The sequence below is a fragment of the Nicotiana tomentosiformis genome, chromosome 2 (genome assembly GCF_000390325.3).
Source record: "Nicotiana tomentosiformis chromosome 2, ASM39032v3, whole genome shotgun sequence".
Classification (NCBI taxonomy): Eukaryota; Viridiplantae; Streptophyta; class Magnoliopsida; order Solanales; family Solanaceae; genus Nicotiana; species Nicotiana tomentosiformis.
The window spans coordinates 73,580,907-73,597,875 of record NC_090813.1 but is presented as its reverse complement, the minus strand read 5'-3'; the positions used below and the strand labels follow the sequence as shown (position 1 = coordinate 73,597,875).

Below are 16,969 nucleotides of genomic sequence, written 5' to 3'. Positions count from 1 at the left end.
TCGCTGCTTATTCATCGCGTTCGCGATGGGCAAATCCTAGCCGTCCAAAATCCTTCTTCGCGAACGCGTGAGACCCTCCGTGTTCGCGAAGAACAGTACTAGATATCAATTCCAGTAGTTGCAAAACATGGAGAAATGATCTGAAACCATCCCGGAACTCACCCGAGCCCCCCCTCCCCCCGGGACCTTAACCAAACATACCATCAAGTCCCAAAACATAACACGGACCTGCTCGAGGCCTCAAATCACATCGAACAATATCAAAACGATGAATCGCACCTCAAATCAAAATCTATGAACTTTGAACTTTCAAATTCTATGTCTTGTGCCGAAACACATCAAATTCATCCGGAATGACTTCAAATTTTTCACACAAGTCATAATTGACATAACAAAGCTATTCAAATTTCCAGAATCGGATTCCGACCACGATATCAAAAAGTTAACCCCCCGGTCAAACTTTCCAAAAATTCGACTTTCGTCATTTCAAGCTTAATTCCACTACGACCTCCAAATAATTTTTCGGACACGCTCCTAAGTTCAAAATCACCCAACAAAGCTAACGAAACCGACGGAACCTCATTCCGGAGTCGTCTTCATACATTTTCGATTATGGTCAAAATTCTAAGATTTAAGCTTCCATTTTAGGGACCGAGTGTCCCAAATTACCCCGAATCATCCGGTAACTGAATTCAACCACGCACGCAAGTCAATACACATAATATGAAGCTGCTCAAGACCTTAAGTCACTGAACGAGGCATAATTTCTTAAAACGACAAGCCGGGTCGTTATATTCTCCATCTCTTAATCAAACGTTCGTCCTCGAACGTTCTAAGAATTATTCTGAGGTTACCAAATTGATGATTTTTCTTTTACACATATACTCACGGTTGATTACACGCTACCGCATTTGAGATAAGCGTGACAACATCATCTAATTTGAGTTTATTTCTTTTATCCATATTTGTAAGCTTTAATATCAATTTCTTACTCTCCAAACATTTCAAAAGTTCTAATTTTCATAACAACGCACGGTATTAGTCTCAACTGGCTATAGCAACTCGTGCCTACACACACATCAATTTTTTTTGATAGTGTTGAAGTACTTCAAAAATTTTCTGGGGTGTTACATTCTCCCCCGCCTAGGATCATTCGCCCTCAAACACATAACATAACTTATCTCTTCCTTTGCAAATCTCAATCCTTCAAATTTTACTAACTCCCAAATTTTTCAGAAATTTCGGCAGAGTCTCACCTATAATTGGGCCTATCCACCTGCCAGAGTAACACCAAAACAACTCCTAACAACACATCCACAATCTAACACAATACCACAAGGTATATATATCAATAATACCAATCTCAGCATTACAAGCACTGCATTATCATAATGATATTAGAACATGAAGCACATCATATGTATGCTCATCACCACATCTCTGGTCTTAAAAGTTGTTCATAATTAATTCCAGCTTCATCAATTAATCTCATATTAACCACCACCTCATTTCGAATTTTCACAATACTTACAACAGAATGTGAGGCATGAAGACCTCATGATTGCTTACTCAGATTAATGAGTCACATTTAACGCCACATGGGCACTCATCTCATAGGTTAAAACTCAATGTTTACGGCACCAAAATGGCTGAATATGCACCGAAAAATATAAAAAAATTATCAAATAAGCCTAATAAGCATGACTCCCTATTAATATTATTGTACAATTAAATTTTACAAAGAAAAAATTTAAAACTCATAAATATTTCACCACAAGGACCTCGTCCTTACATAACTTCCATCGTGGCTTGCAGCCCAGTTTAAATATTTCACATCATGTAAAAATACGAGGATCTCGTCCTCAACTCCGAATCACAAGTATGTTGCACATTGTGCCAACTGAAATTTTCAATTTCCTTTCTTTCTTCTTTTAATATATTTCATAAATAATTTTCACAACATATAATGAACCCTCCTACTGGTAGGGCATATAATTCATTACAAAAAATTAGAATCAATTATTCCGAAACACATTAAACCCACTGTAATGAATAATAAAAATTACGGCTTATAGCCCTCAATGGTGTACCAAAATAAAATGACAGACACGGGCTCACACCTTCAAATCTCCCAACAAGGATAACATATAAGTGGATCACAAATTTACGAAGCTCACCCATAAGTGGAGCATAATAGGAGGACTCACCTCAATATTCAAAACCGAATCAAATTAAGGGAAAAATATCCTTTTATAACAAAAAAATCAGTATCGTATCTGTAACATCACCATCTGGTGTATTGGCCTCAGCCAAATCATAGCGATTATATCAACGGGTTGGGTCTCCGCCTCTTAGGTGCCCACTACCCGCCTATCCTCCACCTCTTGCTGAATGTGTACGTGGAGTATTAACTGGAATAAATCTTGTAGTTTGAATCCCACCTCTTAATCATATACAAGTTTCGGAGAACCTTTCGATACCACATAAATACATCTCAGGTCCCAACTGATATAGCACATGACCCCGCAATTTGATTGTTGATAGTGGACTCCCCTCACTTGGCGCAAAGCCACAGGACACATTTCCATGATCCACAATACTAACCTTCATCGCTCGTAGGACACCGGTCATAAGACGCCTCAAGCCATTTATTTGGCGCATGCCATCCTCGCGATAGTTAAACTCGCTTCCTCTAGTGCCTTGGTTGTGTACGTACCCTTTGCTAAATAGAAATCTCATACGAACTACATAGTCTTTAATACCACCAGCTATTTCAGATCTACATCCACCTCGTGACCCTACCACAATTGTGGTGATTAGGCAATTAATTAAATCTTTTTAATATCATACTTATCAATCAGATGTCAGAACCTGCTGCACCCCAATGTGCACAACTGAATGATCTCTTAATACTTCTGCATCCTCTATTTGGACAACACGTTGTAATAATGGTTGAGCAACCCTAGCTCTCTTATAACCCCTCTATAGTATCACGAACTGTTGGCGCATAATTGATACTGAGTGCGCAATTTCATACACGAGTAGATGCAAAAGGACATAAGATATATGCTTCAACCTGAATAAATTCCGCACGATAAGCAATGAAATAAGTGAAATTTCCTAACAGTTTTGTAGCCTCTCAAAGATAAGTACAGACGTCTCCGTACCGATCCGCAAAACTCTACTAAACTCGTTCGTGACTCGTAGAACCTATGAACCTAGAGCTCTGATACCAACTTGTCACGATCCAAAATCCCACCACAGGCGTCGTGATGGCACCTAGTCTCTAAGACCAGGTAAGCCGATTTCTATTACATTCTGAAGCCATTTAAAAAAAAAAAAGTAACCAAAACTAACAGCGAAATAAATATGAATATACAACCTCCCAAGACTGGTAGTACTGAGTCACAAACTCTAACTAAATACATGGAATGATCACGAGGAGCGAATATACAATACTTTTTGATTAAAAATTCACAGTACAATGAAATGAAAAGACTCCAAGGGACTACGACTGTCAAGCAGCTCTACCTTGAACCTTTACGATCGCGCTTTAACTCTGCTCAAGTGTGATATCTCCAATACCTGGCTCTGCACAAAAATGTACAGAAGTGTAGAGTGAGCACACCACAGCGGTGCCCGGTAAGTATCAAGACTAACCTCAATGGAGTAGAGACGGGGTACAGTCAAGACACTCACTAGTCTAATAACATGTGCAATATAATATACAAAATAATAGAAAATAAATAACAACAGAGCAACATGAAACAACCAGTGATATGCAAAGCAGACAACAAGAATACCATTAATATCGCTCAATTATTAATAATTACAATTACACCCAATTAAATCAAGTACTTCAAATAAATGTCTTTCATATATAATTCTTCCAAATAATTCTCTTTCAAATATAATTTTTTCATTAAATCTTTTCAAGTAAAATTTCCTCAAATAAATATCTTTCAAATACAATTCTTTCATATAATACTTTCTAAGTAAAACTCTTTCCAAATAAATATTTTGAATATAATTCTTTCAATTAAAAAGTCACCATGTGACACCTCATTTCAAAATCATAAAAAAATACGGGTCTCATCACATTTTCATATTTTTCATAAACACGGGTCTTAGCCCATTTTTCATATCTCCACAGCATTTCGTGCCCATAATTAAATCATCATATTTTTCCGGCACCTCGTGCCCTCATTTCATATCCCAACTGCACGGACAACTCACGTGCCAATATCCTCAATGTATATAAGATCCACGTGATCAATTTATTTTCAATAACGTAAGGTTAAAATTATTTAAATCAAGTAAGAAATCAACAAAAGGATAAGTTTATTTTAGAAATCGATTGAGAGAGGAAAAATGACATTTCCTTTAAAATAAAGTATCAGATAAACTACTGATTTAGATATAAAATTTATTAAATTAAACATACTGAAAATTTTCTTTTATTTAAAACAACTCAATGATCAAAGACAAGTACAACCCAAAATATACAAATCCTCAAAGTCTCGTACAAAAAAAATCAAGGTCAACACAATATATCAAGAAATACAAAACACTTAATATTAAGTCAAATAATACATCACGAAAAACACAAGAATTTACAAATTACGGAAAAACAAAATAACCAAGGGCAAGTGCAAACATAGTCCCGAAGTAAGTGCTCAACATGAGATCTCCCGAAGTAACGCCTCGTAGTCCCAAAATAAATATGCAACAACAATAATGCCCCCAGGCCATCACAAATCAATCCCCGACATAGCCCCCCTTGTCTCGCCACGTGTGCAATAGTAAAGTAAATGCCCGCCTTGTCTCGCCACACGTGCATAATAATGTTCTCACCTTGTCTCGCCATATACGCAAACCCACATATATATATATATATATATATATATATATATATATATATATATATATATATATATATATATATATATATATATAAATAGCTCGCCTTGTCACGCCGCATGTGCATAATATCAATAGTAATAATAGCACGGCAGAAACCTCGTGCAAACACCCGAACATAACTCCCACGATATAATATGCCAATATCACATCTCATAAACTGTACCTCAAGTATTCAAATATTACAACATAGTATAGATTGCACGTCAAATGCTCAATTATTACAACTTATAACAGATTGCACATCAAGTGCTCAAATATTACAAATTATCACAGATTGCACATCAAGTGCTCAAATATTACAAATTATCACAGATTGCACATTAAGTGCTCAAATATTACAACTTATCACAGATTGCACATCAAGTGCTCAAATATTACAACTTGCCACAAAAATCAACAATACCTTATTTTCCACAATAATGAGCCCATGACTCGACCATAATGTGCATAAAGAATCTTAAGAAAATATCCGGAAGCGAACAACTCAACAAAATAATATTTCACATAAAAATCAAGGTGGCAATCACACCAAATCATCATGTAAAAACAATTTCAACAAACAAGGATTTAGGCATGACAAATAGAGAATTTAATTAGTGTCAATCATTTCCAATTTAATACATAAGGGCGTGTAAGAATTTTTAATCAATGAAATTTGCACATATAAACCAAGTACGTATTCGTCACCTCGCGTACATGGTTTTCAATTACACAAATTGCACATAAGACTCAATGCCTAAGGGGAAATTTTCCCACTCGAGGTTAAGCAAGACACTTACCTCTTTGAAGTCAGGCCGATATTCCAAAATAGCCCTCTTGCTTGAATTGGCCTCCGGACAGCTCAAATCTAGCCAAATTAATTGTATAACTTCATTAAAATTCATCGAAAATAATTTTAGATAATAATACGTCGACTTAAAATTTTATGCCAAAAAGTCAACAAAAGTCAACGCGGGACCCGCCCCTCGGAACCCGGCAAACTTTTCATGAAATCCGAACACTCATTCCGATATGAGTTCTACCATGCCAATTTTATCGAATTCCAATAACAACTCGACTTCCAAATCTTAAATTTTCGTTTTTGAAAGATTTTACAAAAATCTTGATTTTTCCTCCATTAAATCCGAATTAAATGATGGATTCAAAGACATAATCATGAAAATTAATCAAAACTGGATAAGAATGACATACCCCAGACACCCACGCAAGAATCTCTCCAAAAACTGCTTTCTACCGAGCTCCAAATTTGATTTTGAGTTATGAACTCAAACTCCCGTTTTTGGGACTTTTAATTCTGCCCAGATAGGCCTTCTACGCGTTCGCGAAGCACAAAAAAAATGTGCTGCCCAGATTCCTTCTTCGCGTTCGCGATATCCTCATCGCGTTCGCGATATCCTCATCGCATTCGCGATGCATTCTGACCTCTGCCCTTCGCGTTCGCGAAGGCTTAACGCCAGGCGGCCCCCAACTCCCTTTCCTCTTCGCGTTCGCGTCTGCCCACTCGTGTTCGCGTAGGCTTTCCTCATCTATTTCTTCGCATTCGAGGCTTCTTCATCGCGTTCGCGATGGTCAAATCCCAGCCGTCCAAAATCCTTCTTCGCGAACGCGTGAGACCCTCCGCGTTCGCGAAGAACAATACCGGATATCAGTTCCAGCAGTTGCAAAACAAGGAGAAATGATGTGAAACCATCCCGAAACTCACCCGAGCCCTCCGGGACCTCAACCAAACATACCATCAAGTCCCAAAACATAACACGGACCTGCTCGAGGCAAATCACATCGAACAATATCAAAACGATGAATCACACCTCAAATGAAAATCTATGAACTTTGAACTTTCAAATTCTATGTCTTGTGCCGAAACACATCAAATCAATCCGGAATGACTTCAAATTTTGCACACAAGTCATAATTAACATAACGAAGCTATTCAAATTTCCAGAATCGGATTCCGACCCCAATATAAAAAAGTCAACCCCCGATCAAACTTTTCAAAAATTCGACTTTGGCCATTTCAAACTTAATTCCACTACGGACCTCCAAATAATTTTTCGGAGACGCTCTTAAGTCCAAAATCACCCAACGGAGCTAACGAAACCGACGGAACTCCATTCTGGAGTCATCTTCACACATTCCCGATTATGGTCAAAATCCTAAGACTTAAGCTTCCGTTTTAGGGACCGAGTGTCCCAAATCACCCCAAATCATCCGGTAACTGAATTCAACCACGCACGTAAGTCAATACACATAATATGAAGCTGCTCAAGACCTTAAGTCACTGAACGGGGCTTAATATTTTAAAACGACAAGTCGGGTCGTTATAATAAATGACTAAGTCTACACTTCCTCTCTCTAAAATTCTCTCACCTCTCTCTAAAATATCATATTTTAGCTCAAAAATGAGCTGTAAGGGCTATAAATCGAAGTTGGGTCGGGTCAAAAATTAGAAAGAATGAAAGCTCCGACACAGTTATGCGGTCGCATATGCGATCACATAACTGGTATGCAGTCCGCATACCGGCCGCATAATTTGGCCTCCAAAGCTGGGCGTTACTGACCTGTTCTGCGGTCATTATGCGGTCCGCATACTTGTTCTGCGATCGCATAATGCACCGCAAAACAGGTTTGCGGTCGCATAGTGCACCGCAGATTTTCCTCAAATCTTGCCCCTCATCATGTTCCACTTTGCGACCATTATGCGGTCCGCATAGTGATTCTGCGACTGCATAGTGGTCGCAGAAATGACCATTTTCCAACAAAAGTTTCCTTTACACTTCGATGCATTGTTCAACTCAAAAATTTTCCGACCATTTGTAATAATTGATCTACCTCGGCACCACCAAAACTTAATTTCCTTAGCAAAATTTCTCTGAGGTCATTACACATAAGTTAGCATCCGGTCAACCTTTTCAACTTAAATTCTAAACCTTGGAACTAAGCGCTCTAAATCATTTCAAAGCCTCACCGAACCCAAACCAATTACCCCAGCAAGCCAAATAACAACTGTAATTCACAATTTGAGCAGTAAATGGGGGAACGGGATTGCAATAGTCAAAACGACCGGCTGAGTCGTTACATTCTCCCCCTCTTAAATAAACGTTCGTCCTCGAACGGGCTTAAAATCATACCTGGAGTCTCAAATAGATGTGGATATTTGCTTTGCATCTCCTGCTCAATCTCCCAAGTAGCTTCTCCGACTGGCTGGCCTCTCCACTGCACCTTCACCGAAGTTATGTTCTTTGATCTCAACTTTCAGACCAACCGATCTAAAATAGTTACCGGCTCCACATCATAAGTCAAATTACCGTCCAGCTGCACTGTACTGAAATCCAGAATATGGGACGGATCCCCAACATACTTTTGGAGGATGGATACGTGGAACACTGGATGAACACCTGATAGACTGGGTGGCAAGGCAAGTTCATAAGCACTTCTTATCTTTACACGTAGATTAATAACCCATATCAGTTTAAAAAGATGAATCCTGATATTATTGACCTTTACATATATTCTTGTCTACTTGCCTTCTGTGTGAGAGTTGTTCTCTCGACACGTGAGTCGTCCGTGCAGTTATGAATTGAAATGTGGGCACAACATGCCAAGTGATTATGGTTCAAGAAGTGTGACCCGTGAGCTGTGATTATGAGGTTCGGTAACTCGTGGAAATGCTTAAACACAATTTGGCGTGAAAGAGGTTGTTCTTATTGAGTTGTTATTGATTTACCTCATTTGGTTTTCACCGGACTTAGATCGTGTCCAGCTCATTCTACGACATTATTACATGACTTCTTCCGGTTAGATATTGTTGTCATTGGTGTATCATTGTTTTGTATTCTTTATCGTGCTTAGTTGTACATCAGTATTGTTTCTATGTTAGTTCACCTTCACACTTGTTTAGGTTGTTTAGTCCGGTAGGTGTCTTGACTGTCCCTTGTCACTACTCCACCGAGGTTAGTCTTGATACTTATTGGGTACCGCTATGGTGTACTCATACTATGTTTCTGCAATATTTTGTGCAGATCCAGATGCCACGTTTCTTGTTGATGATTAGCTGGCTAGTCGAGCTATGGAGACTCAAGGTAAACCAGTCGTCACGTTCGCAGGCCTCAAAGTCACCTTCTGATTTTGTATTTGTACTGTTTGATTTCCATTCCGAACAGTTGTATTTAAGGATTTTCTTAGTGAACTCAGTAGAGCTTATGATTTGTACTACTAGTTTTGAGATTTGTAATTGTGTATAAGATTCTTATCTCGTATTTATCATTTGATGGTTGGATTATTCTATTATTTAGTAAATGTTTAGATTAGACACTAGGTGTCATTACTACATTCTATGAAGTGAAATTGGGATCGTGACAGTAATTTTTAAACTAGAAAGGTTTATTGACACGAGACAAACTTAGATAGGGAAACTTGAGTCTGGGTGGTAACATATTATCCACTCTTATTTACAGCTTAATCAAGGAGTCAAATATATCAGGTAAGCTTCAATAATTCGCCTGCCTACTCTCTCGTTTAATTGTTACTAAGCTCTCTTTATAAAAATGAACGGAATAGCCATCTGTGGTTTTCCAGATGGCTCTCCTCAGGCCTGGATGACGAAATTCGAGATTTCTCGTTGTCTGAGTCCTAACATCAATAGGAGAATAGGTAGGAGCGTTTATTTTCAAAAATGAGAGTGCTAGAATACCAAGACCTTATATTTGAAGTGCATTGAAAGGTAAATTGTTTGTTCCAAACATCTGGTTGGATCATTACCCATATATCATAAACAAATCCTTCAACAACGATCATGAGGGCAATGAAGTCATCAAGCAATACCAGTTTCACATTGAAATGATTGAAATCGCGCCCAACATCTGGCCCTCCGATCTCTACAAATACCTCATTGCCAAAGTCAAATGAAAGAACGCTACAATCATCAGAAATACAACCCCTGCCAATTAGCAGCCAACAATAAGTTCCATTTAAATAAGCACCACCAAAGACTTCTACACAAAATTCATGTATGAGATTTCCAGGTTCAAGATTTTTCCACGAATCCCTAGAACAAGAATAGACTGTTGCATATTGTCTAGTGTAGGAAATTTTGGGTTGAATCTATAAGAGTTGCTTTAAGGCCCAATAGGGTTATTAGTGTGTACAATAAAAGAAATATACTCTCTTGCTGTATTTTTCAAGGCTTTCTTCTCCCAAATCAGACGAAGGGTTTAGATTCTTCTTCCAAACCAGACAAGGGGTTTAGATTTCTTTTTAAGGGGTTGATCTGTCACAACGTGACAACCACCACCTACCAGTGATTTCAGCTGCGGTTCATTTCAGATTTTCGCTTCCGCTTCACGAAGAACCAAGTAATTTATCGTTTTATGATTTACACGCTAAATTAATGTGTATAGTTTATCGCGTTCCTTCATTGGTATCAGAGCCACATGCTGGCTTTCTGGTCCGGAAAAATAATAAATTTGTTCTGTCTTTTTGGTGAAACAAATATGCGCTTTTGTTTTGGTTGTGTGCAATTGGAATGAATAAATAATTTTGTTACACTATTTTTAAATTAGTTTTTAAATCAGTGTGTTAAGGTTTGAACACTGATTTTGAGAAAATCAGTATAATTTTTTGTTAAATCCGGTGTTAATAACTTTTTTTGTAATTGAAACTGATCGATTAAAAAAAAGGGAAAAATGATTTCCTTAAAAGTATAATCGATCTGTACCCTTACCCGTAACACCGATGTAAAATATTATCGAAGGCTAACGGTCGGTGGCTGCCGGCGACGTCCGTCTCCGCCACAAAAAACAATCGTCTCCAAAAGAGCATTGATGAGAAGCTATGGCTTCCCGTTAAACCACTGCCGCAAAAAGTTATGGCTTCCGAGGAGTTATTGCCATAGACAAATAATTATTTTGGAGTTTGGTGCTCAAAGAATGTCTATAGTAACAGTGAATAGGAGAGGAAACTATACACCAAAATGATTATATTTCTCTCTTCAGTGGTATAGAACAAAGGAGTTTTGTGCTCCAATGTCAAACAGACAAAGACAGCAATGGTGGAAGAGAAGGAACAAGGGTTCTTTCAATTTTTTTTAAGTTTAATAAAAAAAAACGAAATCTGAAGAAGAAGAATTCATGTATGGCGGCTGAGTATAGAAAGAAGTAGAAACTAAATTTCTTTGTTATAATCCTTTAAAAAAAAAGGAAAAGGTGGAGTTCTCCGTCAAACTAGCGGCGACAATCCTGAAAAGAAGATGAAGAGAATTAGGTCTCTTTCTTAAAATGCAAAGATCATAAAACAAAAATACGTTTTTTTTGGGAAATTTAAGGCTTAGAATTTGTGGGCTTCTTTCTATTAAGTTGGCAGAACTATAAAAAAAAAAAAGAAGGTGTGATTGAGCTTAACTGCCTGGGACTCTTTCTTTGATAGCTGAAGAAGCTCGGCAGATACTTAAATGTGGGCTTAAGGCCCACTTTAATTGCTAAAGCTTGCCCCCCCTCCTTTTTTTTTTTTTTTTTTTTATGTTGGCAGAATGTTTTATGGGCTAAAGGCCCACTTTATGTCTTGCTTAATGTTAATTTATTTGATGCTATATTTATTTGTTAATTTGTTTAACATGCCTGGAATATTAATTATTTTAACATTACTTTTGTTAATTAGTTTAACACATGTTTTATATTAATTTACTGAGCATGAAATAGAATATTAATTACTTATTAATTTATTTAATATGTTAATTAGTTTAACATTAAAGTAAAATTTATGTGAATTTATATAGCATGTAATAAATGTTAATTAGTTTGACATTAATTTTATTTGCATGCTAATATAAGTTATGTCACGACCCAATTTTCCCTCCGTTGGGTATCGTGATGGCACCTAGTCTTAGGGACTAGGTAAGCCTAACATTTACTGAATAACAACAATAATTAAATAACATCTAACAATTTTCTGAAAATGGAAATCTCTATAAAATTTACAATTCCCAAAACCGGTAGTACAAGTCATAAGCTCTACAGAGTTTGCTACAATTTACTAAATACAACTGCTTGAAATAAAATAAATAGTGTGAATACAAATCAGAAGGTGACTCCGAAGCCTGCGAATGCAGCAACAGGTTTACCTTGAGTCTCCACAGCAACATTCCGCACAGCTAGCTAATGATCAATTGACTTCGAAATACCTGAATTCTGCACAAAAATATACAGAAGTGTAGTATGAGTATACCACAGCAGTACCCAGCAAGTATCAAGACTAACCTCAATGGAGTAGTGACGAGGAACAGTCAAGACACCTACTGGACTAAATAACCTGAACAAGTATAAGTATAGAAACAGCAGAGTATGATATCTACATAAAGACTATGCGAGGTGGAAATTAATACGGTAATTGCAATAAGGAAGAAAAACAACAACATTCAGCGGAACACCATAACAATGACATAGAAGAATGAACGGAAATACAACCTAAGTCCGATAATCACAGATAAAGAAAGGACAAGTAACAACTCAACAATATGATAGCTTTCGCATCGGGTTTTAGTCAATAAACTCCACGAGGTACCGAACCTCATACTATTCACAACTCACGGGTTCCAATACCTGAACCCTGACACTTGGCATCCTGTGCCCTCATTACACTTCATAACCACACTGACGACTCACATGCCAAATAGAGTCATTCTCACATAGAAGACAAGTAAACAAGGGTGTTCATCTATACTCAACAATATCAAAAAAACTGCTTAACCGATAAGAGTGTTCAACTACGTGTATGCTTGTGTAAGTGTCCTAGCATAGCTCATGCCAGCTAGTAAGTACAGGAAAAGAAATGGACAACACGTAGAATATTTTCACACAACTTTCCACAAGATAAATCTCACACAGGTAAGTGTACCACTACACAAACATTAACAATAAGAATGCCCCCAGGCCATCACAAGTCATCACAAATCAATCCCTGACACAGCCCACCTTGTCTCGCCACGTATACAATAATATATTAAGTACCCGCCTTGTCTCGCCACATACGCATAATAATATTCCCACCTTGTCTTGCCACATGTGCAAACCATATATATATATCCCGCCTTGTCACGCCACATGTGCAAATATCAATAGTAACAATAGCACGGCAGAAACCTCGTGCAACCTAATAACACTCGCACGAAAGAAACCTCGTGCATCACAATAACAACAACCACACGGCAGAAACCTCATGCATCACAACAATAAGTACAACAACAACAATGACAATAAAACAAGGTACGACAAGTAAATCAATTCAAAAACCTTCGATCGCAAGAAACGATAAAACTAGTTCGCAAGGAATAGCTTTAATAAAGAATACTAGGCGTAATAAGAACATCTCAACAGGAAAGAAAATAATATGTAACAATTATCCCACAATATACGGCTCAACAACAAGAAACTAAAACGAGTCAAATAATTCCAAATAAGAGCAAGTCAACTAAGGCATATGATATCTAAGCTTCTTTTAAGTTTGGACAATTACGAAAGAGATGCATAAAATTCAAATAAAAGTAGGCAACGGAAAGATAACCATAACCTCAATTAAGGGTGAACATTTACAAAAGGGATAACTAAAACTTCAAATAAAGATAAGCAGTTAGGGGAAAGACAACATGGCAATAGAAGAGATAACAATTTTAGTTAAGGCACATATAAATCAAATGAACAACAAGAGTGGATCATGAAGCAATTAATTCTAATAAAAGCAGGTAGAAGTGAAACTAGTACTTTAGAAATGTAATCATAACGAGAACAACTGCATATTCAGTTAATACAAGGACCTATGAACCCTAAAAGGCCAATTTTCCACAAATAAGTTCGAGCACGTACTCGTCACCTCGCGTACTCGGACTACAATTAGCATAGAAGACTCAAATCATAAGGGGTAGTTCCCCCACACGAAGTTAGGCAAGATACTTACCTCAAAGAAGACAAATCGATACTCTAAAATGAATTTCTCGGGTGAAATGACCTCCGGACGGCTCAAATTTAACCAAAATAACTTCAAAGCACAAATAAAACTCATAAGAAACTATTCCGGATCATAAAGCCTCAATCTTTATCAAAATCTAAAAATCGACCTAAAAGTTGATCCCTGGGCCCGCACCTCGGAACCCAACAAATTTTAGAAAACCCGAACACCCATTCCAATATGAGTTCAACCATACTAAAATTATCAAATTCCGATACCATTTCGTCCCTCAAATCATGATTTTTCATTTTGAAAATTTTCTTCAAAAACCATCATTTTTCTCAACTCAAAATACCAATTAAATGATAAAAATAAAGATAAAATCATGGAATATAGTAAATTATAAGTGAAGAACACTTACCCAATTGATTTGCTTGAAAACACCATAAAAAGCTCCCAAAACCGAAGTCTAAAACTCAAATATGAAGAAAATGGCCAAACCCTCAACTTATATGATTCTGCCCAAGACTTTTGCATTTGCGGACAAAGAAGCGCATCTGCGCTCTCGCATTTGTGAGAAATCGTTCGCATTTGCGAACTCAGCTAGCCAGACCTGGATCCGCATCTGCAGAATTAAAGCTGCACTAGTGGCCCCGCAGAAGCGCCAAAGGAAGCGCAAAAGCGAGCTTCTTTGCAGATGCGATCGCTGGAACACAAAAGCGGCCTTCGCACCTGCGTGCCGGCCTCCGCAGAAGCAAACGACCCTCCAGGTCACTATGACCGCAGAAGCAACCAGGCTCACGTAGAAGCGGAGCCACACTTGCGCTTCAAAGCGTCGCAGGTGCGAAAACACCAGAACCAGACCTGTTCAAAACCATGAATATATCCGAAACTCGTCTGAAACACACCCGGGGTCCCCCGGGACCCCGTCCAAGCATACCAACAAGTTCCATAATCTTAACACAGACTCGTTCGAGGTCTCAAATCTCATCAAACAACGTCGAAACTACGAATTGCACCTTGAATCGAACTTATAAACTTTCAAATCTTCCAACTTTTAAAACTCGTGCTGAAACCTATCAAATCACATCTGATTGACCCCAAATTTTGCACACAAGTCATAATCAACATTACGGACCTACTCCAACTTCCGAAATCGGATTCCGGCCTCGATATAAAAAAGTACACTACCGATAAAAAATTTCCAAAAATCCGACTTTCGCCATTTTAAGCCTAAATGAGCTATAGACCTCACAATTCGGACACGCCCCTAAGTCTAAAACCACCCAACAGAGCTAACGAAACCGACGAAACTCCATTCTGGAGTCGTCTTCACACAGTTCCGACAAATCCTAAGGCTTAAGCTTCCGTTTTAGGGATTAAGTGTCCCAAATCATTCCGAATCATCCGGTTACTGAATTAAACTACGCACGCAAGTCAATACACATAATACGAAGGTGCTCCCACCGAATGGGACTTAAATTCTCAAAACGACCGGCCGGGTCGTTATAAGTTATTTTTTAACTTATGAGTCATATAGGATTATAAAATCATAAAAGATAATTATGTTGTCTTAAAAATGATTAAGACGCTTAACTAGAAAATTGAATTAGTTAATTTTCATAATATTTAATTCTTCAATGATGATTAGGAACATAGTAACCTTTCGATTCCATGATTAATATATGTATTTATTAACTTAATCAATTGATGATTAGTGTGATAATATGTATGCAAGTTGAACATCATGCTTTGCGTAATGTTTTATTTTTACATGATCATCGTAATATTTTTATTTTGTTAAAGAATGATTATTGCTTGGAGATTGAAAGTCTAGTGTGTGCTAGAGGAGCAAGAGGCTCTGGAGGCCATTAACAATGTCATGAATGAGCCTGAGGAAGGCAACGCCGCTCAACATAGGCATGAGCGTGAAGCCTATGACAGTTGGAAGAAAAAAAACTCCATTGCTCGCATTACGTTGTTGAGCACCTTGGATGATGACATCCTAAGGGAGTTTAAGGATCACCAAAGAGTTATATATCTTTGCAATGCTTTGAGGAAAAGGTTTGGTACCCGTTCCACTACAAGGTTTCAATCCTTAACGATCAAATTTGATTCATATAAGAAACGCCTAGAACATTCAATGAAAACACATCTGAGGAAAATGACAAATATGACCCAGGAGTTGAAAGATGTTGGTCATGTGTTGACTGATGAACAACAAATCCAAGTTGTCATATGCTTTTTACCTAGTTCTGGGGATCATATGAAAATGTATTTGACCCATAATGAGCGAATCACAACTCTGGAAGATGTCCGGAGGCATCTTGAGTTAGATGAGGAACGACTTGAGGCTGCAAAGCCGATAGCTGAGTTGTGCATGGCAACAACCTCCAAAACCAAGATTCATTCAAAGAAAAGGAATTGGGGAAATAAGAGAGGTCCACCTTAAGCTCATCCAGCTCAGCATGCAAAAAGGGCAAAGACTGAAAAAGGCAAGAACAGACGTCCCAACCGTGTCAAAGTTTCTAAAGTGAAATGCTATAATTGTGAGAAAAAGGGTCATTATGCTAGAGATTGCTCTGAGCCTCCTAGAAAGGTATTTCACGAAGCTCAAATTAGTGAACTTTGTGTTTGTAGTTCTATTTTCCTAACTGACTCTAATCCTTTGTGGATTTTAGAATCAGGAGCAACAGACCACAAAGCCTGGGAATGCAGTGCCTTTGTTGAATTTCGGTGAGTTTCACGTGGAGCAAAGTGGATATATGTGGGAAACACCCATAAAGTTGCTGTTGAAGGAATCAGTACATGCAAGTTAGTCTTGTGTGGTGGTCGAGATCTAATACTACATGATATTCTCTTTGCACCAACAATTTGCCGGAATGTTATTTCAGTTTCAGTTTTGCTTAAGCTAGGATTTGACTTGTTTTGTCATGGCAATTCAGCCAAGTTGACTTTTTGTTCAACTTTATTTGGTTTTGGTCATGTGACCGGAGGTTTAATTATTATGGATTTGGATTATGATTCATTTAATAGTAATGCTAGTTTTTCTATGTTTGTTTCTTCACATAAATATGATAATGATATAAACATATGGCATGCTAGGCTTGGT

General features: G+C 37.7%; 1 long non-coding RNA gene across 1 annotated transcript; it reads right to left on the bottom strand.

Annotated features, from left to right (window-relative positions):
• Positions 1-3,390: 3,390 nt before the first annotated feature.
• LOC138906542 (uncharacterized) lies at positions 3,391-11,227 on the bottom strand. The gene is made up of 3 exons (XR_011413976.1): positions 10,643-11,227; positions 5,703-5,770; positions 3,391-3,591 (listed from the first exon to the last, which is right to left on the bottom strand). It is a non-coding gene; the product is annotated as an uncharacterized lncRNA (long non-coding RNA).
• Between the last annotated feature and the right edge of the window lie 5,742 nt (positions 11,228-16,969).